Raw genomic sequence first — 25,480 nt, forward strand, 5'->3', positions numbered from 1 at the left:
GGCTTGGCTACTGTCCTTCCACCTCCGTGGAAGGGCGGTTCCCCCTGGCCGCTTTCCCCACTTCCGCAGGGGAGCGGCACACCGCCGGCCGGCTCTCTCAGGGGCTGCACAGGCGTTCCCCTTAGATGTTCCCCTTAGATGTTCCTGGTGCATGCCGTCTCTCTCCTCCTTTATAGTCCTCCTCCGCCAATCCCAACTCGGCTGCCCACACGCCGAGTACGCTGCTCTCCAATCAGGAGCAAGTCCTACAGTTTATTGGTTGAACTGGAGGCAGCTGTGCGGAGGCTGTTTACTTCTCTCCCAGCGCCATATTGTGGGAGAGCAGATGCATAGAATAAGTCTTAATTCCAGTAACTCAGTCCAGTCCGGGCTGCTCCCCACAGTTCAGATCAGTTCCTTCAGTGCGGCCTCTGGGAGACCCGGTATCGCTCTGCCTTTCGCAAATGACAGATGGACAGAGGGCGCGAGACCTGAACCCTTTGCCTGCATGAGCTCATTCCTGAGCAGAGGAGCTGCGTTTTGTAAGAATCACCATTACTGGAACACGCTGGCCCTCTGCCAGTCACACTGTAGACTTTACCACTGATCCTCACAGCCACCCTCTGAAACAGGCGTTATATCCCCATTTCCCAGAGAAGGGAATGGAGGGTCAGAGAAGTGAAGTGGCCTGCCCAAAGGAGAACTGCAGGTAGGAGGGGGCGAGATGCTAACACTGGGAGCCGGTGTTGTGGTGCAAAGAAGGTAAGCCACCAACTCAACACCGGCATTTCATATCGGAGCGCCTGCGCCGGTCTCAGCTGCTCTGCTTTTAACCCAGCTCCATGCTAATGCGCCTGGGAAAGCGGAGGAAGGTGGCCCATGTCCTTGGGTCCTCGCCACCCATGTGGGAGACCTGGATGGAGTTCCAGGCGCCTGGCTTTGGCCTGGTCCAGCTCCAGCTGTTGTGGCCATTTGGGGAGTGAACCAGAGGATGGAAAGTCCCTGTCCCTCCCTCTCTCTCTCTCTCTCTCTCTGATGGTCTACATTTCAAATAAACAAAATAAGTCTGTAAAAATAAATAAGATTCTAACATGGGGTCTGGCTGGCTGTCCAGCCAAAGCCGCCTCACTTCCCTAAGTGGAGTAGGGGTCTGTGTTACTCTGTGTGTGAGTACAGGGAGTGTCCCTGAGACTCATTCAAGCTCCACTGGCCAGGCTTGGGCAGTGGATACCAAAAATAAAGCTGGAGGTTTGGGGGGGGGGTAAAAAAAACCCCTAAAAACAATAAACAGTGATTCAGACTGAGTCGGCAGTCACCAGTTACGGGAAACGGGGCACAGCGACAGCCTTAGTCACGGAGGAATGGCCGAGGCCCTGACTCACGGGCAGCAGTGGGTCACGCAGCTCAGGACAGAAGCCAGCTCTGCTCTCGCTGCCAAGAAGGCCAGGGAAAGCTCGGCTGTGTGTGTGTGTGGGGGGGGGGGGGGTAGATAGGGGAGGAAAGGGAGGCTGAACCACAGCCAGTGCCAGCGCCTGGGAGGGAGGAGTCTGAATAACCGTGGCTGCCAAGTGTGACGGCCCCGCCCCCTTTCTGAGCTCCCCTCTTTCCCAAGCTGACTTCGCTCTGTTCTCACTCAAACAGCACCCCTCCTCCCAGCCCAGCCCAAGGGGATGACCCGCTCTGCCCAGATGCCCAGGGATGTCTGTGCCCCTTAGAGCTCCCTCCCCACCCAACCCTTGCCCAGACTGGGTGGCTCTCCTCCGGGGGTCTTCCTTTGTACCTTCAACTCTAAATCCAGGATTTAGGGAGCACACGCTATGCGTGAAGCCCCATGGGGGAGGCTGGAACTGCACAGAAGGATGGGACTCAGCCCCTGTCTTCAAGGACGCCCACAGCCCACAGCCCACAGTCTGTTCCTATGGGAAATCAGGACACAGGCAAGGACAGGAAGTGCACAGGGGTGTGGGGGGCTAAGGGGCCCGAAGCACTCTGGGAACCCTGGGAGGCTCCCTGGAGAAGGTGGTGTTTGAGCTGAATCTCAAAGAGTAATTAGTCAAGGGGTAGTAGGGGTGGATTGGGGAAGAATAGAATAGTTTCTCAGGCCTGTGGTGTGGCACAGCAGGTTACGCTACCACTTGCATTGCCAGCATCCTATAAGGGTGTTGGCTGCTCCACTTCCCATCTAGTTCCCTACTAATGCACCAGGGACAATCGCAGAAGATGGTCCATTTGCTTGGACCGCTATACCCACATGGGAGACCTGAATGAGGTTCCTGGCTTCTGGCTGGCCCAGCCTGGCCATTACAGCCATCTGGGGAATGAACCAGTGAATGGATGATCTTACTCTCTCTGTCTCTGTCTCTGTCTCTCTATCTTTCTCTGTCTCTCTCTCTATATATAACCCTACCTTTCAAATAAATAAAATAAATCTTAAAAAAGAGCAATTTCTTTACTTAACTCTCAAAAACTTAGGTAATACAAGTTTGTTGTATAGACAAATGGAGAAAAATGAATTAAAAACAGAAAGGCAAAATAAGATCTCCAAAATCTTATTAAAGGTAATTCCTTCCAGCCCTTTCTCTAGTTCTATATATATACATGTGCATTAAAACTAAACCAAAACATGTTCATCTGTTTTGCAACCTACTTTTTTATCTGTCAATGTTTTGTGGGTTCTTTCCATGTCAATAACTATCAGTTGACTTGATATAGGGGTCCCGTCTAACCTGGCCCGAGAGAGGCTTAGTTTGGCTCGGGAAGGCAGCTGGGAAGTTCTGAACGCGCACATCAGGCACTGTGGAATGTGCCCCTCAGTCCATCATAGGCCCCACCCCTCCCTGTTGTCTCACACTGAGGACATCTGCCTCCCTGATGGCATCACCTACCTGACCTGTCCAGGCCTCAGTGTTTTGAGTCCCTGGGAATCAACATTTGAATGGCTACATGGTCTCCCAGAATCTGACCCACCTGGGTTGACCAGGCTTCTTACGCATCAAACTCTTAGGCACGGGGTCTAGTCTTGGCTGCTGCCTTCTCTCTGCATCTGTGGGTTCCTCAGATGTGGGATCTTCCTCTGATGTTCCTCTCCCTCCCCTTCTGCCACAGAGCCTGGCACAGTGCTCTCATGAGCTATGCGCAACAGTGGGGCCCTAAACAGCCAATGGACGTTGAAGAGGGACGTTGAAGTCAGGGTCAGGCCTTTACTCCTCCTAATGCAACTTCATCCGGGTCCTGTGGTGAGACCGAGGGCGTGGGCTCTGGAGCAAGCCTGCCTGGATGCAGATCCCAGTTCCAGCTCTTGGGGGGCTGGTGAGTTACTTGGGCTTCCCAGGCTTTGATTTCCTCTGTGCACACTGGGAACATGAACAGTTCTCACGTTTCCGGGGTGTAGTCAAAGGCCTTATCGCCACATAAATGGCTGCTTTTCTTCTGTCTGTCTTGTGCTCTCTGCAGGTGTGAGCTGTGGCTCTCAACTCCCGCTGAGGGAGGTCCCCCAAGCCACCTCCTCTCCCTCCTGTTCCTGGGGGAGAGTCTCTCCCTGCAGAGAGGGGTCTCCGCCTGGTCCCAACCTGACCATGGGGATGCAGGCTCTTCTCTTCGGGAGAGAAGGCTACTGCAAGTGTGATTATTGCTTTCTAGGCCTTGGGGAAAAACCACAGTGGGTTAAACCAGGGCTCAGCCAATCTTTCTATAAAGGGCCCAACAGGAAATCTTTCTGGCTTTGTCCATCAGAAGGTCTCTGTTGCCATCACTCAGTTCTGCCCTTGTAGCCTGAAGGCAGCCGCAAGCAATCTGTCAGTGGTCACAGCTATGTTCCGATAAAACTTTATTTACAAAAACCTACCAGCTAAGTTTGGCCCAGGAGCCATAGCTGGCTGGCTCCTGGGTGGCCGGACCACAGACACTTGCAGTCAGGGCCTGTGGCCTTCTGCTCCGCTGTGAGAGCGAGAACCTTCTTTCCTGCCTGCAGCTTCTGTTTTGCATTAATCAACTGAGGAGACTGACAGGTAATATTTGAGAGCCGTTCCATCTCGATCCTTCCAGGCCTGGTAGGTTGTGCGACCTTGGGCAAGGCCTGCTCCTCTCTCGGCCTGTCTCCTTCTTAGTAAAATGAAGAGGGTACATGGGTTACTGAGCCCTGATCACTTGCCTGGGAAGAGCTCTTGGGCTGGGAAGGCCCCTGAGTTGGCCACAAGGCCATCCCACTAGACAGCCTGACAGCATCTTTGTGGCCAGCAGCCTTTATTCTGCCCATCAGAAGCAATGCCCTGACCACACACACACACACACACACACACACACATACACCCAGAGTCACAGGGCACTCTTGTGGCCTTTATGTTCTAGGAAATGTCTTAAAGATCTGAAGAGAGGCAGGAGTCAGGAAGCTCTCCAGGCCTAACCAGATGCTGCTTTTATCCTCATAAAAGGGGGGGCCAGCTGCTCTGGCCTCACCCACACCGAGGCAGCCCTTAGAAGATGAATCAAGTGGCCAGTGGGAACGACGGCAGCCTTGTGGCTGACCACCGATGGGCAGGACTGGGCCAGCCTCAGCGACGCCACCATCAGCCTGGGCAACTCCACTGGGCAGATGCCTCCACCCCACAGAGCACAGGACGTCCACGCCTTCCCCGGGGTATTGGAATAACAAAGGCTGTGTCCCAGCACCATTGTACAGTGGGGGGAAGGCCGGAAGCCAAGCTGCAGGAAACTGGTTGCTATGGTTTCCTTGAGCGTAATGCCACAGAAATTGCATTCTAAAAAAAAATATTTTAAAGGCCTCTGTTGTTTCTCTCTGGGAGAGGTAAGGAGAGATATATTTACTTCACTATTTACGATAAGCAAGGCATTGAGCTGGCTTCTAAATCCTCACAGCAAGCCACAAGCTTTGGTCCTGTGAGCACCATTTTGCAAATGAGTGTAGAAACAGAGGGGCTGAGACAGCTGCACACACACACACAGCTGGCAGGGGAAAGAGCCAGTTTTGAACACAAGGCTGTCACAGTCTCCTTTGCGAATACATGCACACACACACACACACACACACACACTGAGAGCCAGGAGATCTGCAACCCAGAATATTCGCCATAGGAGGCCAGGTTCCAGAAAAGGGAGTGAGACAGAAGAGCCAGGGGACAGGGAAGGAGCAAAAGGGAAGTTCAGACTGTCGAGCAATGAGGACTCAGCTGGCTTCTGCTGGACTAGACAAGGCTCTCAGTGCAGGGAAGAGGAATACAGGATTTAGAATCAAAGGGCCTGGGGTTCTACTTCCTCCACGCAAAGCCTCAGTTTCCACATCTGTAAAATGGGCGTGACAATCATATCTGTCTCATAGGGTTGTTATACAGATGAAGTGAAATAACACATCAATTAAACAGTACAGAGTCAGCCTTCAATATATGCTAGCATCCTTGCTATTGTTACCATCAATTACATGATTATGAAAACTCAATTATGAATTAAGAATTGCTGGGCAAATATCAGTTAATTTAAGGGAGACTTGGGCTTTTGGGGGGCTGATGGAGGGAGCAGAGAGAAACCCTCCAGGGCCCCAGGAATGGCTGCACAGGGAGGATACCCCACAACCTACACGGCTGCCCGTGGAGGCCCTGTTTACTCGGGGATGGGAGGATTGTCTATGGTTTCCCCGCATGTGCTATGTGCTGTTCCAGGAGGCATGTGATACACTTTCTGCTCTCCAGGAGCTCACGGACCATGAAGGAGATAAAGGCGCACAGAGACTCAAGGACAGTCATGCCACATGCAGCAAGGTGAGTGCCATATAGGAGCCTATACCTGTGTGTGTGTGTGTGTGTGTGTGTGATGTGGGGCAGGGAGGGCTTCTCACAGAAGGCAGCACTGAAATCAAACCTCAAAAAACAAAACTATTTTAGCAAATGAGAAGTGGGGAGGGCAGACTGGGGAGAAGGACCAAGGCCAAGTCCACAGGGCATTTCTGAGACGTGTGATGAGAGTTTCCGGTGCATAACCAGGGTGGAGAGTCGGGGAGAGCTGGAGGGGTGGGTGGATGGGTGGCAGGAGTGGCGGGTTGGAAGTGAGGGCTGGCGCCAAGTTGAATAGAGCCCTTTAACACCAGGATGAGACTCTGGAGGTGTCCTGGGTGGAGGCCGGAGGAGGAAGCTGCTGTGCGTGGTGGAGCATGTGACCAGGGTGTCTCCCGGGGCCTCATGGGGCTGAGTGAGAGGAGCTATGGTATTCACTAGGCTCTACCCCTCTGTGAGCCACCCCATGGAGCTCTCTGCACGGGATTCTCAGATTCTCGGCTTTAACCCTCACCCTCCACAAAGTGGTACAACAATCCCCCACGTTGCAGGTCAGGGAACTGAGGCCCAGACCTGAGCCCAGGCGGGCTGGTCTGGCCCCTTGCTGTAACTTCTGTGTCCTACTACTGTCAAGAGAGCCCAGGAAGGAGTTGTGATGTCTGAAGGAGGCTGAGGCTGTGGGTGGAGGCTGAGGTCTCCAGGCTGGGAAGTGAGGAAATGCCCAGGAAAACCTGCTCTCTGGGAGACCTCACTCCCTGCTGTCACCACGTGTTCACCGAGAGATACCTCTCTGGGCCTGTCCTGCTGCCTGAAGCCTGGTCCAGGAAAACACTCGAGAGCAAACTGCCTACTACAGACCTGGGAGAAGGAGGCAATGACATTCACCCTCTCTCTGGGAAACTTCACCATTGGACTTGGGTGCTTATAACCTTCCACCGAGAACATTGCTGTCTAGGAGCCGTGGCCATTCCTGCCTGTTGAGAGCCCACAGGGGCTTGTGTGCCTTCTGATGGCTCATGCTCACTGCCCTCTTGGGCGTAAAGCAGCTGGAGTGGGAATGAGAGTGGTGATGGGGCACAGGGGTCCGCAGGCCAAGTGCAGCAGGTGCACAGGCCGCTCAGGTGCTCATGACCCAGGGGTAAAGCGGTGGGCTGGGGCCAGCAGGAGAGGGCAGGGGCATAGCTCCTTCCACATCTCCAGGCTGGGGCACTTGGCTGCACTTCCCAGGCCTCACGACGACCCAAGCTGCTTTCCAAGTGCCCCTGAGTTGCTGTTCCTTAATAATCTCCATGGCTATAAAAGGCTGGTTCGGCTCGGAGGAGGCGCCTGGCCCCAGGAAGTATCACACTGAAGTGTCAGAAGAACACAGCCCAGAGAAGGGGCAGAGGACAGGGAAGGGTGGGACCTTCAAGCCAGCCTGGGGAGGTTGGCTCTGGGCAGCCTGGCCCACCCTGGCCTGATAGGACCCCAGGGTCCCGACCCTGAGCCCCGCTGGCCGATGTTCACGGCCATGCCCAGGGTTAACACACTGTGGAAGGAAGGTAGCAGGCCCCAGGAAGAGCAGGATGTAGGCCAAGGGTTGGGGTGCAGGTCTGTGTAAATACACCCAGAAGACAATGCACGAACAGTCTCTCCTCCTCCATTTCAAACCATGCCTGAGATGTAAAGTGGGCTATTGTGTCCCTCCGTAGTAGCTCCCACTCGTCCCGAGGGAGCGCATTGTTATAGGGGCAGTGCCCCAGAAACCCATTCTCAGAGCAGCTGGGTGCCCAGGGTGGGGAGAGGAGAGGGCTGGAATCCTGCTTCTCTGGGTTTGAACTTCAGCTTGGGAACTCACGCGCTGACTGAAGGAAATAACTTCTCTGCTCTTCCTTGGTTTCCTCATCCGCCAAACGAGGGTAATAACAGGATCTACTTCTCAGGATTCGTGGAAGAACTAAATCTCTGTGTAAGGCCCCCAGCCCAGAGCCTACCACATAGTAGGCACTCAGTGAACGCACCCATAAGCTGCAGAGCAACCTCTCCCGCCCTCTGGTTCTGCAGGCGGAGATGAGAGGCTTTCTCATCCCGGACTTGCCCTGTGGAAACTTCTCGCAGACGCTGGTGTGCAGCCCGAGCTCACTGTAAGTCCTTCCCTCTTTTCTTTCTGTCCCTTGCCCAGACTGCTCAGAGGGTCAGAGCCAAACTTGACGCTTATCCCAGCTCTTGGGCCACGGCTGTCTTTGACGTTCTGTTAGATCAACCGTGTTGTATGCGTGTAATTTGTTGCAACCTGTCTCAAATTCCTTTTGGAGAAAGGCCAGGGGCAAACAAACCATACTCACAAACCTATGGTCTCTGCCACAAAACTCTTTTCCTCTCGAAGGCCTAAATCCCCTGGCTTGCAAGGTACCCTGAGCTGCCAGCTGGGAGCTGTGTGGTCCCCTGGCCCCTGCTCCCCACTGTTCCTGAGACACAGGGCACTGTGCCTGCCACGGACGCTTTCCGAGCCTGAGCCAGTTGCTGAGTGAGATTCCAGCTCTTGGATTCTCTCAGGCGCCTTCCCCATGCCCTCCCTCTGCCACTGGGTTGGTGCCAACCGCCCTCAGCGTGCCCCTCCTGCCTCCCTCCCCTGGGCCAAGCACATGGGGAAGAAGTCTCAGTGGGCATCATTTGCAGGTCACCTGCCAGGGGCGGCTTCACTATTGCACACTCCCTTAAGAGGCAGGGCCTGTCATTATGCTCGCTTTATGGGTGGAAAATTAACACTAGGAAGTGGAATAACTTGCCCAACCAAGGTGAAGTTGGTGGCAGTGCTGGGAATAGAACCCAGGTGGACTCACTTGGACCAGCACTGATACCAGCTAGCCTTGGCCTCACTGCGACAGCTCTTCTGCTACTTCAGGCTCTGTGACTATCTAGAACAAAAGCCCTGCAGAGGAATTTAAACAAGCACACAGATCCAAAATATTTTTTGAGCATTGAACCAGAACTTGGCATTGGGCTGGGGACAGTGGCCAAGGCTGTTCGATGCCCAGTACTTTTATTGAGCACCTACTGTGTGCCAGGCAGCATGCTAAGCACCTTCTATTTGAAGCTCCCTGGACACATGGTGCTGGTTTCACCCCTCCATGCCCTTGCTTGCTGTTCCCTCTACCTGGATCTTGTTCGTCCTCTTTTTCATCTCACTCCTAGGAGTTCAGATTAAACTCAACAACTGCCCTAGGAAACCTGAATTCCCACAGTGCTTGGAGCATCCACGGCTGCTCAAAGGGCCTATTTTTGAAGGCCTTTTAGACAGAGCAGTCTCTTTGGACACAGATCATGCTTTATATAGGCTTGCACTTCCCGCAGGTGGAATAGCACCAAGCACATGGCAGTTTGTACATGTTTGTTTTACCTAAAGCAGGAGTGGGCAAACACCAGCCCATGGGTCACATCCAGTCTTTGGCCTGTTATTGTATAGCACCTGAGTTAAGAATGATTTTTGCATTTCCAAAGGGTTGTAAATAAATAAAACAAAAGCAAAAACAACTCGCAGGCATAGCACATGGTCCTGTAAAGCCTGGGATATTTACTATCTGGCCTTTTATGGAAAAAAATACATCAACTCCTGCTGTGGCATCCTGCTGAAACTAAGCCTGGGGTGGGAGGGGCAGTGGAGCCAGGGGCACATGTGAGGGCTGGGCTGATCCAGGGGGCTTCTCTCCCTGCTGGGGAAGGGCAGGCACCCCCAGGAACAGGAGCAGAGCAATGGATGCCCACAGGCAGCTGGGACAGAGGACAGCTGGAGAGAGACTTCGTGAAGGGAGCTGAATGTAAAGGGTGAGTCAGGGGCCCACCCCAGCCTGTGGCACGGCGGGCTGAATGCAGCTTGCAATAATCCTATATCGATAGCTGCTTTGAGTCCCTGCTCTTCTGCTTCCAATCCAGTGCTCTGCAAATGCTCTGGATAATGGCCCAAGTACTCAGGCCCCTGCCAATCAAGTGTGGAGACCCGGATGGAGTTCTAGGCTGTTGGCTTTGGCCTGGCTTAGGCCCAGCTGTGGCAGCCATTTGGGGAGTCAACCAGCAGATGAAAATATTTCTCTCTCTCCCTTACTCTGCCTTTCATATAAAGTAAATCTTTAAAAAAAAGGTGAGCATGGTTTCCAAAGTCATCATAAATAAGAGCTATTTCCCGCTGAAGAAATGAACCTAAAACCTGAATGAAATAGAAGGCTCTGTATAAAGAAGACTGTACCTGAGCAATTGGAGGAGCAATTATGGAGGGTTTGGAGAGGGCACGTCAAAAACCTTATGGAAATCGGAATGAAAAGATAAGATTATTTTGGTATAAAAATGCTAAAATCTATGGATACAAAGGGTCTTCAGAAAGACTGAGGGGCCGGCACTGTGGTGTATCGGGTAAAGTCTCCACCTGCAGTGCCTGTATCCCATATGGGACGCGCTGGTTTGAGTCCCGGCTGCTCTACTTCCGATCCAGCTCTCTGCTATGGCCTGGGAAAGCAGTAGAAGATGGCCCAAGTCCTTGGGCCCCTGCACCCACATGGGAGACCCAGAGGAAGCTCCTGGCTCCTGGCTTCGGATCAGTGCAGCTCCAGCCGTTGTGGCCAATTGGGGAGTAAACCAACAGATGGAAGACCTCTCTCTCTCTATCTCTCTCTCTACCTCTCCTTCTCTCTCTGTGTAACTCTTTCAAATAAATAAATCAACCTTAAAAAAAAAAAGGTTGAACAAAACATGAACAGTGAACAAGTATGTGAGCACCTGCTTAGGGAGGTGACACATAACGAGTTTCTCAAGTGCAAACATTGGTGGAGGCAAGAACAAGAGCAAACAGTCTCCTGCTAGGCCAATCGCAGGCACTAGATCAGAGACAGGTGGCCAACAGCCCCAGAGGGTCGTCACCACCAGCACAGGCTCCTATGGAACTGCAACGCATCTCTCCACCCGTGCTCCAGTCCCTGTCCCAGCTTGGTGCCACGTTGATGCTTCCTGGAGTCCCCAGATCCTTGGCACAGCAGGGACTTTGAAAGGGGAAACCCCCGAGGGCTGCTCTGGGGTGGGGAAGCGCCATAGCCGCACTGGCATTCCAAATTCCACTGTAGCTGGAAAGTGTTTAGGCCAGGCTGCTGGGGTAGACAGGCTGTCATTACTTCTCCACGGCTGTTAGCTCTTTATTAATAATTTCCTGTGGGCTCAGAGGTGCCCACAAAGCCACAGCCTCACCTCACTGGCTGCTCCTGCCTCCTCCGTGGCCCAGGCTTAGCTTCAAAGGCTGGCCCTTTCTTTGGGTGCGGAAGAACCAGGCAATTAGCACCCACCTCCTCCCTCCTCTGCCCAGCCAGTCAGAGTCGCTTGGTCAGCAGCCTCTCCTACGGGCCTGGCCTCTGAGAACTTCAGACACTCAGCAAAAGGCTGTGAGCCATGCCCAGAGAGGGCCTGCAGTGTGGCTGGCAGCTGCTGCTCTGCGTGTGACAAAAGAGAGCACACTGTCCCCTCCTGAGCTCTGTAGAGGCCTCAGCTGACCAGTTTCTGCTGAGTTCACACTGCCTGTCAACTCAGTGGAGGAGACTCTGGGGTTACAGCAGCAACGGGGAGAGGCCTGTTTCCCTTTTTGGCCACTCTGGGGGAATCCAACAAGGCTGCGACCATCCAGTGAGTTCAGGGTGAGGGGAAGAGGCAGCAAACCAGACTCCGGGGAGTTGAGCTAGTCTTGCTCAAGTTGCCAAGGCCTAGGCAGAAATCTGACCGATCTGTGGGAGATCAGACTGGAGGTGAGTGAGGAGAGGGGACGAGGAGGCAGGACACAGTGTAGGTGCCCTGGGGAGCTGAGGTCAGCAGGCTGGATCAGAGGTTGCAAGGTGAGTGATGAGGAGGCAGCAGAATCCATGGGCTGCTGGGGGCGGGAGCTAGGCCACAGGGGACTCTGTGGCCCGCTCAAAGCGTGAGGACTTTTCCCTGAGTGCATTGCTGGCTGGATACAAGGGAGCAGTGCCAAGGATTGTACCTGGATGCTTAAGTACAATTTCATGTCTGACCCATGGGGCATCACCCAGCACAAGGGAGGAAGGAGTCCCATCACACCCAGGCAGATCCCACCCATGAGCACCTTCCTTGAAACAGCATGGAGTGGCTTGGACTTCATAGAGAACCAGCTAGGGAAGGACCCACCAACCAAGCTCAAGCCACTCTGCCAGGCGCTGGTGGCTCAGAGCTCCTGCTCATGAGGACTGGGGTCTCACTGGTGGGGGAAAGCGAGGAGCTGTCAGGGGCTCGGCACTATGGCCTGGCCCTCAGCAGGTGATCTGTACAGCTAATACAGCCACAGCACACCAGGCACAAGATGCTGCTTTATGCCATTAGCTCATTTGCTCATCCCCAGTCTCCAGGAGACAGGTGCTATTATCGTCCACATTTATACTGATGCCACAATTAAGACACAGAGACTGCAAGCAATTTGCTCAAGGCTGTACAGCTGGCATGTGGTGGAGCCACTCTTCATGAATGAGTGAGGAAAAGAAGAAAGGAATGAGCAAGGTCATCTGGGACTTCGTAATAGGAAAGTGTTCAATGAGGTGAAACGGAGGTGATGAGAGCGAGGGAGTGAGAGTGAATGGGGAATAAACAGTGGCGCTCAGCTTGCAGAGGTGACCGTTGAGACAGAAAGACCCAGAGCAGCTCCTGGCACTGAGGAATAACGCCATACACCTCAAGGTACTAGCTGCACCTTTTCTTGGCAGCCGGTGCACCTGCTACAGCTAGCCAGCTCTCTAATTGCAATGCATGGTATTCACTTGTCCATCCACCCATCCATCTTCTTCCCTTTCATTTTACTGCAATCCCAAGAGCATGGACAAGAGACGAGAATCCAAGCTCCCCTGCTTGTCTCCCACAGGCCTACTGTGTAGAGAGAGGGAAACACCCAACAAGAATGACACCTGTTCTGCCGAGACAGCAGTCTGTGTCATTCGCTAGGGAAGGGAGCCAGCACTCTCCCCCTGACATAGCGAGAAGATGAGTGAATGGGAAAGAACCTGACCTTGGAGAAGCCACGGCTTGGGCATAGACGAAGTGGCTCAGCGTCCCTCTCTCCAGCTCAGCCCCAAAGCAAGGATGAGTCAATGGCATGAATGAGAAGGGACAGGAAGAGGGGGCTCCGCCCTGGATTGAGATGGTGCGAGGTCACCATCAAGTTACAAACAGACTTCAAATTGCCAGACTACAGGACCCACGCTGACTTTTTAAGGCAAGGGATGGGAACCTCGTTTCATAAGTGAAATGCAGGTTTTCTTCCTTCCTTCCTTCCTTCCTTCCTTCCTTCCTTCCTTCCTTCCTTCCTTTCTTTCTTTCTTTCTTTCTTTCTTTCTTTTTTTAACAGGTAGAGTGGACTGTGAGAGAGAGAGCCAGAGCAAAAGGTCTTCCTTTGCCGTTGGTTCACCCTCCAATGGCCGCCGCAGCCAGTGCGCTGCGGCCGGCGCACTGCGCTGATCCGATGGCAGGAGCCAGGTGCTTCTCCTGGTCTCCCATGGGGTGCAGGGCCCAAGCACTTGGGCCATCCTCCACTGCACCCCCGGGCCACAGCAGAGAGCTGGACTGGAAGAGGGGCAACCAGGACAGGATCCGGTGCCCCGACCGGGACTAGAACCCGGTGTGCTGGCACCGCAAGGCGGAGGATTAGCCTAGTGAGCCGTAGCGCCGGCAGATCTTATTTCTTTATGATGAGACAAAACCTGTTCTTTTTTGTATATTCCAGAACATTCCCCATCCTGCTCGGGCTGCCCACATCCCTTCTGCTTTGCCAGCATCATCCTCCTGCCCTGCCTGGGAGGCCGGGGGAGGGGCGTGCTGGCCCTAAGGGCCTGTGATGGGGGAACTCGGGAGGCCTGGGCTAAGATAGACTCTCCATGGCTTAGAAGGGAGCTCAAACACCTGGAGACGCATGACTGTGGATTTTAAGGCCCTTTCATGGCATTTGAGAAATACCAACAAAGGACTTGTGCTTTGTTGAAATCCCTTTTGTTTCTGGACTGTGTTCTTTTAACCGTGACACGGTTCCGGGTCACAGGCTGTGTGCTTTTAGCCGATTGCACTGGGAAGAAATCTATAAGGCACACACTGGTGCTTGCCCAGTGAGCTCACGGGCTCCTCAGAGACTAGGCATTGACCTGCCTCATCCCTCACTCACACAATCACTCATTCATTCATTCATTCATTCAACAGACTCTTCATGAGCAGCTTTATGTTCTAGGATCTCTGCTGGGCACAGGTCATTCCAGATGGTTCCTCCTCCAGCACCCACTCCCCCACCTGCCAGCTAGTGCCAGCCCCGGGCCCCACTGTCCTTATCTTCACTCTTCGTCCCCACTGCCTGGTGCCCCCACAGCACACCCACAGGCATTGGCTGTCCAGACTGGTGTTTCCAGGCCTAAAGAAGTTGCCCACAGTCAGATAACGCTTTGCTATTGCTTGGTCCTGCGTCTGTCTTCCCTGCCTGCCTCTAAACATCAGTCAAGGACAGATCACAGTGAGATTTCAGTCCCTGGAGGCTAACCCAGGGGTTAGCATGGTGCGGGCACCAGTGGATAATGGCTGAATTTCTGAAAACCTGTTTGGTCTCACTCTATCAATCAGCAAACACACCCAGGCACATCCTCTGTGCAAGGCACTGGCTCTGAGGACCCAGCAGGGGACAAAGTGCACACTGTCATTGTGCCCACAGAGCTAGCAGGTGTTTCTTTCCCCAACAATGGGACAGAGGGGGTGGAGTGTAGGTAGGGGTGTGGAGGAGCGGAAGTGGCATTGAAATCAAGTGGAATCAGCTAGAATCAGCTCTTTCTTATTTATCTTTTTAAAGATTTTTATTTGTTTATTTATTTGAAAGGTAGAGTTATAGACAGTGAGAGGGAGAGACATAGAGAAAGGCCTTCTTCCTCTTGGTTCACTCCCCAGATGGCCACCATGGCCAGAGATGCGCCGATCCGAAGCCAGGAGCCAGGTGTTTCTTCCCAGTCTCCATGTGAGTGCATAGGCCCAAGCACTGGCCATCTTCTACTGCTCTCCTGGGCCATAGCAGAGAGCTGGATTGGAAGAGGAGCAGCCGGGACTAGAACCGGCACCCATGTGGGATACCGGTGGAGGACTAACCTACTGTGCCATGGCGCTGGCCCCAAAATCAGCTCTTTTTGACACTAGCTGCTTGTAAAAATAACCTGGACAGCAGCACAAAAATGCTGGTGCCAGGGCCTCACCCAAGAAATTCTGATTCAGCGGGTCTGGGGTGAGCTTGAGCAGCAGCCTCTTTCTTTTTTTTTTTTTTTTTTTATTTTTTTATTTATTTTTTTTTTTATTTTTTGACAGGCAGAGTGGACAGTGAGAGAGAGAGACAGAGAGAAAGGTCTTCCTTTGCCGTTGGTTCACCCTCCAATGGCCGCCGCGGCCGGCGTGCTGCGGCCGTTGCACCGCGCTGATCCGATGGCAGGAGCCAGGAGCCAGGTGCTTTTCCTGGTCTCCCATGGGGTGCAGGGCCCAAGCACCTGGGCCATCCTCCACTGCACTCCCGGGCCACAGCAGAGAGCTGGCCTGGAAGAGGGGCAACCGGGACAGAATCTGGCGCCCCAACCGGGACTAGAACCCGGTGTGCCGGCGCCGCTAGGCGGAGGATTAGCCTAGTGAGCCGCGGCGCCGGCCTGCAGCAGCCTCTTTCATAGCTCCTCAATGCTTCTCCTGTGAGAGGCCAGGTGGGGTCTCACCAAGCTGGATAAAGGCGGTGGTGGAAAGAGGGTGGGGTGAGCTAGAGGAGCTTTCCAGGGTGCATATGTCAAGGTCCTGAGCATTGTCTGGGCACTGAAAGGATAGGGCAGTGCAGAGAAAGACAGGGAGGGAGGGCACCATCTCAGCCATGGATGTGGGTGCCCACTGAGCTGGCACCATGACGTCGCGAGCTCTGGGGCTACAGGGAGAAAGCAAACATTCAGGGCTCAGGTCACCCACACGTGAGGCCATCACCCCAGACGCCCCTCGATGACAGCCATCCTGAGTGGCAGTTATTCTCTGCTGCACGTGGGCTTCTGAAAGAGAAGCTGGGAAGAACGCCCAGGCAGGTGGGTGCGGAGATGGCACCGGGGTGGACTGGTGTCTGCAAAGGCTCAATGTGGTGTTTCTATGTCAACCCAGACCCTGCTGACTGTGCATGGCTTCTGCCCTGGGCCAACTGAATCAGAATCCTGGCTGCTGGGGATTTGGTGAATCTGAGCTGAAATGCTGGGAGCCTGCGGATAGAGCACTTGACTGTGAAATCAAAGAGAACCAGATTCAGGTTCTGCCTTGGTTATTTGAACTGGCACATTTGTTTAACCTCTCGTAATCTCAACCTCTGCTGATCAGCAGAAGTGGATTTTATAATATCTCGCTTGTGGGCACGTAGGGGGCTTGCCACTGACAACGTGAAGGACGTAACGGTCTGGGATGGCAGGTTGTTGTTGATGGTGGTGGGCTCAAGATGGTAAGAATAATGCTGAGATTTCCTTCTTTGAAATTATGCTGTGATTCACAGCCCTAGGGTGAAATAATCTCCAATTTCATTTGCAAATGAACATTAGTACCATATTCACTTCTTATATTTGGTTGATTAAAAATGCTCTTTATGGGGCTGGCATTGTGGCATAGCTGGTCAAGCCACCACCTGTGATACTGGCATCCCATATGGGAGCACTGGTTTGAGTCCGTTAGCTTCCTATCCAGCTCCCTGCTAGTGCACCTGGGAAACAGCAGAAGATGGACCAAGTACTTGGGTCCCTGCCACCATGTGAGAGACCCAGATGGAGGTCCAGGCTCCTGCTTTGACTTGCTCCTGCCCTGGCCATTGTAGCCAATTGGGAGGTGAACCCATGGATGTAAGATCTCTCTGTCTCTCTGTCATTGTGCCTTTCAAATAAAATAAACCTTTAAAAATTTTTTTTAAATGTTATTCATGAGAATATTGACAAGAACATTCTGCCAAATGTTTCTTTCTTTCTTTCTTTTTTTTTTTTTTTTTTTTTTTTTTTTTTTTTTTTTTTTTTTTTTTCCGACAGGCAGAGTGGACAGTGAGAGAGAGAGCCAGAGAGAAAGGTCTTCCTTTTGCCGTTGGTTCACCCTCCAATGGCCGCCATGGCCGGTGCACCGTGCTGATCCGATGGCAGGAGCCAGGTACTTCTCCTGGTCTCCCATGGGGTACAGGGCCCAAGCACTTGGGCCATCCTCCACTGCACTCCCTGGCCACAGTAGAGAGTTGGCCTGGAAGAGGGGCAACCGGGACTAGAACCCGGTGTGCTGGCGCCGCAAGGCGAAGGATTAGCCTAGTGAGCCACGGCGCTGGCCTCAAATGTTTCTTTTTTAAATGGATGCAACCCCGCTATTGTGTTCCTCAGGAGTAGATGGTGACAAGTTTGAGACACACTTCTGCTCATACATAAATCTAATAAAGCCAAAATCAGGGGTGATGGTACTATGCCTGACTGAACGTCCATGATCTCTCAGGGCTTTTACATACGTTAACGCTCACAATGACGCTTCCAGATCAATACTGACGGAACAAGGACAGGAGCCACCAGGCTGAGCTTCCCACAGGGAGGAGTCATGGGGAGGAAGGGGGCTCGGGAGCCGCCAGGAAGCTCAGTGGGGGTGTCAGGCCACCTCCCTGCAACCATGCCTCAGTGCCCCGGAGCAGCATCTGCCCTAGAGACCTGCAAGGAGCTGGGAAACAGAGAAAGAGGACCTTGGCCGGCCAGGGGCAGCCTGGCGACCCGCCGCGGCCCCAGGAGTGGATGCAGGCGTGCGTCCGTGTCCTCTGAGGGGAACGGGAGTTTTCGCTCTTGACTTGGCTCCGGGCTTCACAATGGCTTCCCTTTGCCCAGCCCTGCAGCTCAGCCCTAGGCCTGCAGCCACCCCTCCCTCCCCACCCTCACAGGAAATGTGACAGAGATGATAAGTCCCTCCGCCTTCCAGTCTCACAATTCCTAGGTCTGAATTCCAGTTCTTCCACTTACTCATTAGCTCTGTAACTTGGGCAACCTCCTTGACTTCTCTAAACTCTGGGTTTTTCTTTGTGGAGCAGAGAGTTAACTGTGTCTCACACAACCGCCCTGAGGATGCAATGTGAGAATGGATATAAATATGTCTGGCAGGCAGAATACAGTAGGTGCTCAATAAGTGCTCATCCATTCCCTCTCATCGTAGAAGCAGGTGGGACTCAACCTTCTCCTCCATGGCAAGGGTTTGCTGGCATCTCGAAGCCTCCAATATGTAGCTAATGGGTCAAACTGAGGTACACTGAGGCCCAGGAGTCAGGCGGTTTCTGACTTTTCGGCTTCTTGTGGGATTTGGAGCTCTATCAGCTACCCCTTTTTAAGGCTTGCTGGAAGCTCTAAGGATGGAAAACTCCACTCCTGTGCTGGTAGGCCCATGTTACCCTGTTACCACAATATTGGCTTGAAGGGTGCTTGTCCTATAAATGGCTGCAAATTAGGCTCAGCTTCATGACTTCCCCATTAGTGTGATACGGACCCATCATAGCCAGGGTGGGACAGGAGCCCAGACTGCTAAAGCTCAGGGACAACACCAGGGGAACACAGGCCATCCTAAGAAACTGGCCAGTCTGGTTTATCTTGAGTCTGGGGCCCCCAGGGTTTGTCTCCATGCCTAGCTGTGGGACCTGCATCCATGTAACAAAAAAGTCAACTTTCTTCTCTTACTCATAAGAGCCTTCAATCAAAAGATACTTGGCTGGCAAAGAGGGAGGCCCAGGAAAGGAATTATTCCAGTCTGAGGTCTCCTCCAATGACTGAGATAGGCTTTTGCCTTCCCCTTCATGGGTGGTTTGGTTCACTATCTGTGAAGTCAGGAGACCCCGTGCAAGCAAAGAGAGAAGGTATTGTTTGACAAATCGGGCCAGATCAATTGGCAGTGGCTCTCTGGTGCCCTGTGCTATGGATTCCAGAGCTGCGTCTGGGCTGGGCAGGAAGGAGTGCTGTCATTAATTAGTGATGTCTGCCATGGGTAGGGAGTGGCAGCCGCATGCCACACGGTTGTCATCCCTGCCCTGGAGCAGAAAGCATGTGTATTAGAAGGTGAGTCCACACGCCTAACATCAAGGTATACGGGTGTAGTTATAGTTGAGGTCCTTTGTTCTACTGAGAACTTTGATGGAAGCTGAGATGGCAGTGGTGGTTGGGAGCAGAGGGCTGAGGAGACCTTGAATTGTTCTGAAGAATGTTCTAGAAGGAAGGAGATGAGGCTAAGAAAGCAGAGTGGGAAGAAGAGAGAGCATGCTCCTGGGATGGAGTGAGGCTGGGGTGCCAAATGGTCATGCAGCAGACATGAAACATCCAACGCTGTGCCGGGTGACTTGGGGACCAGGAGCAGTGGGATTACAGGTTCAGGAGTCCTTAACATTGTCACTTCCCAGCTTGGAAACCTTGGGTCAGTTTCTGACCCTCTCTAAGCCTTGGTATATTTGTAAATTAGACCTAACCACAGGGCCTAATTCGTAGGGTGGTGGATCTAATCAAAGTAGATAATGAGCATAAAATGCTAGCATAATTCCTGCCATGGCAAAACAGTCTCTAAACACAAGCTCTTGTGATTTTTATTTGACACACCATATCTAATAGTCGGTATGAAATTACACGCATTTCTAAAATACATATCCCCTCTTTGTCTCTCCAGCGAATCTTTTAGTCCACCGTACACACACACACATTGCCTTCTGCCAGAGAGATTGCATTTCCGATTGAGTAAATGTCACCCAGAACACAGACGGCACTGGCAGTGTGGGAAAAGGGCCAAAAACGGCAGGGGAAGAGTGTGGGATGTTAGGGGGCTGGGCAGACAGCTTACCCTTACCACCAGCCGCCAACCAGGAGAGGCCTGAACCCGAGGAGGGCTGTGGAGCACCCCACGGCCTGCAATGTGGCATTGAAGCTGCTTGTCTGTGGTTCACTGAGTCAGGAGGCCCTGGGAGGGCATCTGGATCAGCCAGGGCAGGAGGAACATGGCAGAGAGAGAGAGAGAGAGAGCGAGCGAGCGAGCGCACAGTAGGCTGGGGAAGGTGGTCAGAAGGTACACCGTCCACCTGTCACTGGGGCTGGGACTGAGTGGCTCAGGGATGAGTGAGACAGGCAGGTGCTGCTGTAGAAGCCAGGTCCTACTGCAGGAATCCCTGAGCCACTGGGAGGAAGCAGCAGAAGGGGAGAAAGGCTCCAGGGCAGGTCTCTCTGGTGCCCTCGGGGTTCCAGGCCTCCAGGGCTGTGCACCTGTCACTCCAGCTGCCTGGCAGGAACCAGAGGCAGAGAGGCCACTGGGACTCTGAAAGGCCAGAAGGCAGGTAGAAGGTGCAAAGTCATCCTCTCCCTAAGGAGGCAGGGATCCAGCCTGCCATGCAATGTGCCTTTCTACCCAGAGTTCTCGCAGGTGTTCCCGCTGCTTGGCTCACCAAGCCATCCTTGCCGCTGTCCCACCCCGCTGGTGGGCAGTGAGGTCACCTTGGGGAGGCAGCTGCTTTCCTCTGAGATCCCGAGTGACTCTGACCATCGCACGCAGTCCTGGGTCAACTGCCAATCACAATATTGTCTTTAAGCACTTGGGACAACACCTTTTGATGTTTGATAGCAGGCAAGCTAGAAATTTAGCATTCATTAGATAATTTTCCCCCCTATTATCTTTGAAACAAACAGGTTTAAAAACACATGCAGAAGATGATCTTTGTCTTCAGGATTTTTTTTAAAGATTTATTTGTAAGTCAGAGCTACAGAGAGAGGGGGAGATAGAGAAAGAGAGACCGTCCATCTGCCAGTTCACTCCCCAGGTGGCTCCAACTCCTGGATCTCCCACTAGGGAGGAGGGGCCCAACACTTGGGCCATCTTCTGCTGCTTTTCCAAGGCCATTGGCAGGGAGTTGGGTTGGAACTGGAGCAGACAGGACTAGAACGGGTGCTCACATAGGATGTAGGTGTTACAGGCAATGACTTTACTCATTACCCCACAACTCCAGCCCCATAAATTAAAAAAAAAAGGTTTCAAAGGTGGTATAAATTATAAACTAGGCCAGTGGTAGCAGATATATGGATATTCCCATTCCTGCATTCATGCCAGACATTGCTAGTCAAACACAGAATGCTTTTCATCTACATTCCAGGCATCCAGTACAATTAATTGGGGTTCAGCATGTGACTTGTTCTGGGCCTGGTACTGTGGTGTAGGTTAAGCCTCTGCCTGCAACACTGGCATTCATATGGGAGCCAGTTTAAGTCCCAGCTGCTTCACTTCAGATCAGCTCCCTGCTAATGTGTCTGGGATAGCAGTGGAAGATAGCCCAGGTGCTTGGGCACCTGTCCCCATGTGGGAGACTTGGAATAAGCTCCTGGCTTCATCTTGGCTCAACCATGGCCATTGTAGCCATTTGGGGAGTAAACCAGCAGATGGAAGACCTCTCTCTCCCTCTCTCTCTCTGTAACTCTGTCTTATCAAATAAATAAATAAATCTTTAAGTGTGACTTGTTCCTTGATCATCCCTCCCTTCAGAGTTGGGAGACCTGACTTCTGCTGTTAATTCATTGAATGCCTGAGTCTCCTTATTCCTTACATGAGACAAATACCACACATTCCACTTAACCACGGATTCCGTTTGAGTTGGATGAATACAATGAAATCAACAATGAAATCCACTGAGCAGTAAGTGTCAGACTTTTTCACACCTGTTCTCTTACTTAATATTACAATAATTGTCTCTACTGGGCATAACACCCTCACGTCTTCACACACGAAGGCCTTCGAGGCACAGCACATATAAAGAACTCGTCCCAGAGCACATGGATAATAAAGGGGGAAAGGACAGGATTACAATCTGGTTCTGGTCTGGCCTCAAACTCCTGTTGTTACCCTTACTGCTTAGTTCCAGTCTCTGACAAGTCGAGACACTGTACAAACAGAAGATGTCCATGTCTCCTCATATTAGGTGCTTTGACTTTGAGTCTTCCCATCAAGAGATGCATACTGTTGTGGTGCACATCACAAATGGCACCACAGCAATTGCTGAAAAACAGAAGCAACCCAAGTGGTACCAACCCCAGGTCCTTTGCCTCCCTCATAATGGAAACTGACAAGAGGCTGATGTGCAGCCCAGATAAGGTTTACTGGGGGCTTATATTCAAACATAAGGGAGATTGCACATCTGGGAGAAGTGCTGCTGCTTGGGTCAGTGTGTGTGTGGCGGGGGGGTGGGGAGCTAGGCAGAGGATTTTCTCTGGGGAGGTGCACTGGTTCCCTCTTGGCACATGACACGGTAATCTGCACCAGGCCTGGAATTCTGGCTGCCTGCCTCGGGCACCTGACGTTTGGGTTTGCGGTTGACTCAGTTTCCTCTGCAGAGGCTGTTGCTGCTGTTTCGCTCACAACAGGCTCAGAATGGAGGTACAGCTCACTACCCCACCCCAGGAAAATCACACATCACATTGCAATGGGCTGCTCTGGCATGCATGCAGGTTTGGGAAGCTCCTAGTGGGGCACTGGTGGGTTTTTTCACTGTTAGGGTCTGGATGCTCACTTCATGTCAGCAGGGCCTTGATTTCATGAGTCCCGGTTTATCCTGTCTCACAAGCGCCCATTGCTGAATGCATGGGAGGCAGGGTGTGTCATGTCAGCACAATAGGACATCTTTCAGTCTTTAAAAGGAGGGCCATTCTGAGCCATCTCACAACATGGACGAGTCTTGAAGATACTGCACTAGGCGCAATAAGTCAGATGACAAAGGACGAACCCTGTGTTATTCTACCTACGTGAGGTGCCTAGAGTAGACACATTTATGGAGACACAAGCCCTAGTGGTAGTTATGGGGGTGGGGGGACTGGGCACCAGGGTGGGAGTGATGGTTTATGGGTAGAGAGTTTCAGTTTAGGTTGATGCAAAAGTTTCGGAGATGGATGGCCGTGATGGCCGAATGACCACACGAATAAAATTAATACCACTGAACTGCATGGTGAAACTGAATGGTGAAAATAGTAAATTTCATGTTATGTGTATTTGACCACAATTGAAAAAAAAAAAAAAGGAGTGACACTGCACACAGTTCCATTTGGCCTCAACTTTTTGAGCATTTCTACAGAGAAACACTCTACTTCTTCTTCCTACTACTATAATAAGAAGGGCGATTCTCCATTCTCTATTAGGGACATCTTATCTCCATGCCTATATCAGAATCTTAGAGTAACGGATACAGGGGGCTTAAAATTATATTCAAGACTACAATGTTGTATTTAGAGTTCCCTATGATTTTGTAACACTCCTTGTCCAAATTCTCTAGGCTGGCAGGAAGGATTGAAGAAGACTGAGACAAGAATCTCAAGCTAGAGCTGGCTGGGTCATCTGACTTCTCTTGGGATCTGCTGTCTCCTTCCCAGCCCCCAACAGACCTCCAGTTCGTGCTGACATCACCAAGAACTACTATCTGCTACTGCCCACTTGCTTTCTCTGGAATCCACCTCTTGTTGCCACCTGGGGGTCAAGTTCAGGAGCCCGTGAATCAGTATGTCCAAGCCAGGAAGTGGTGAGTGATAGCAGTGACTCATTCCAAGCCACACCAGAAAAGAGACCAGAAAACACAGGTGATGGAGGCCGCACCCGCCAGGGAAGGCAGCCCTGCTGGGGCGGCTGCTGGGACCCAGTGGCTTGGTGAGGTCAGCACAAACTAGCGTGTTCCCTCCGCTGCAGCCGTGGTGTTTGTCTGGCCTTCCCTGTGCTGCCTAACCTGAGATTTTCTGGGGCACTGAACCTGTGTTTACTTTGGGCAGCTTTGCCTGCCAGATTCACGCTGCGGAAGGGAAGGCAAACATGGTGAGAGAAGGATGCCTGGGGGACGGCTCTCAGGAACATTTTCTCTCCAAACAACACTTGTTTGCCTTGACAGGCTCAGTCTCTTAATGGTAGGCAGAGAAATGATCACCAGACCAATATTCATAAATAATAATAATAATAGATCTTTGTGTAGGATTCACTATGTCCAAGTATTTTTAAAAAACTGCTTATTTATTTTGAAAGTCAGAGTTACAGAGAGTGCGGGGAAAGAAAGAGAGAGAGAGAGAGAGAGAGAGAGAGAGAGAGAGAAACTTCCATCCTCTGGTTCACTCCCCAGATGGTCACAGTGGCTAGTGCTCTGAAACCAGGAGACAGGAGCCAGGAGCCTCATCTGGGTCTCCCACATGGGTGGCAGAGGCCCAAACACTTGGGTCATCTTCCGCTGCTTTTCCCAGGCCATAGCAGGGAGCTGGATCAGAAGCGGAGCAGCTGGGACGTGAATGGGAATGCTGGTGTCAGCTTTACCCACTATACCACAGTGCCAGCCCCTGTGTGCAGGGGTTCTACTAAGCATGACACACAGGTCCACTCACTGAAACCTCACAACAGCCCATCTTTTGCTCAGGAAGGGGTTTAAGATTGGGACGTCCAAATTCAAAGGTCTAGAGCAACTTGTTTTCCAACTCCACCTCCACCCAGGCAGCATGGATCTGGTGGCTAAAAGTTTGGCAGAGATTGGCCAGCATTTCAGCTCCTCTGTCTTCCAGCCACGTGACCTTGAACAAATGACATAGTTTCCTAAGGCTCACTTTCTTCATCTATGAAATATATAATATATAAATATATAAAATATAATAATCACATCTATGTTGATGTGATTGAATGAGTTTCTAGGTGCACAGTTCTCACCATAGAATGGTGGTTAGAAGACTAAACTCTGGAGTCAGATAGTCTGGGTTCAAATCCTGGCCGTGCCACTTATTAGCTTGTGAAAAATGAGTTCATTACAGAATACTACCTAGCACAGAGTAAAATCTGTTGCTGGGATTAGATGACTGGAGTACACGTGCAAGTTCTTAGCATAGTATCAGGCGCACAGTAAGTGCTTGAACAACAGTAGCTTTTATTATTAATGATAACTGATTTAGAAGCTATGTTTCCTCACCCAAGTCCCCACCTCTGCCCTAGATCTGATACCCGGGTTATCTATCACCCCATGCCTTTGTCCCTGATCTGATGAAGTCTCCGGAAACTTGCTCCCCTCTGTCGCCCTGGCCTCCTGTTCCTGGTGAAGGTGCCTTGCTCGGACCTGTTGCTTGTGTCATCCTCTCAGGACACTGAGCCCTCCTTCGTGCCCCCTGTGGGGGCTCCGCAGCCCCAGGGCAGTGGAGAGTCCTTGCTTGGGAGGGGAAGGATGGGCTTGGTCTTTGTGTATCTGGTCTGGCCGCCTGCTGTCACTCACTGATGTGTCCCCGGCCCACAGGATACAGGGAAGGAGGGCCTTGAGGGCACCTGAGGGAGGGGACGGCATTAGGACGGGGCGGGGGGAACGTGGGCAGCTTGTCCCTAATAATCAGACGTGGAACCCATCAGAAGATCAGGCCACACATATAGCGCAGTCAAAGATCATAGGCACTGAAAATGGGCTTAGTTTAAATCGTCAAAAAGATACCTACCCTTTCTGTGCCAGAATTGTTTTTACATTAGATGCATAAATCGTACCTGTTCAATTGTGTTTGAGAAGCAGCAACAAGCAAACCACATGCATGTACCTGCCACAAAAGGCACGTTCAGGAAGGAGCAGCCTCTGCGACTCTCGATACTGGAGGGCAGGGGAGCCCTGGCCTGACTCCTCTCCCTTCTCTCTTCAGACTCCTGAAGAGTTCCCGTGGGTTTTAATACTCTTA

At 52.1% G+C, this 25,480-nt stretch overlaps 1 protein-coding gene and 1 long non-coding RNA gene across 2 annotated transcripts in view; one reads left to right on the forward strand and one right to left on the reverse strand.

Annotated features, from left to right (window-relative positions):
• The window catches only part of NAV2 (neuron navigator 2), a 757,965-nt gene that overhangs the window by 447,161 nt on the left and 285,324 nt on the right, over positions 1–25,480 (reverse strand). The gene's annotated exons all lie outside the window — the stretch shown is intronic.
• LOC127484394 (uncharacterized) lies at positions 5,676–23,753 on the forward strand. The gene is made up of 2 exons (XR_007911319.2): positions 5,676–5,750; positions 23,083–23,753. It is a non-coding gene; the product is annotated as an uncharacterized lncRNA (long non-coding RNA).

The sequence above is a fragment of the Oryctolagus cuniculus genome, chromosome 1 (assembly GCF_964237555.1).
Source record: "Oryctolagus cuniculus chromosome 1, mOryCun1.1, whole genome shotgun sequence".
Lineage (NCBI taxonomy): Eukaryota > Metazoa > Chordata > Mammalia > Lagomorpha > Leporidae > Oryctolagus > Oryctolagus cuniculus.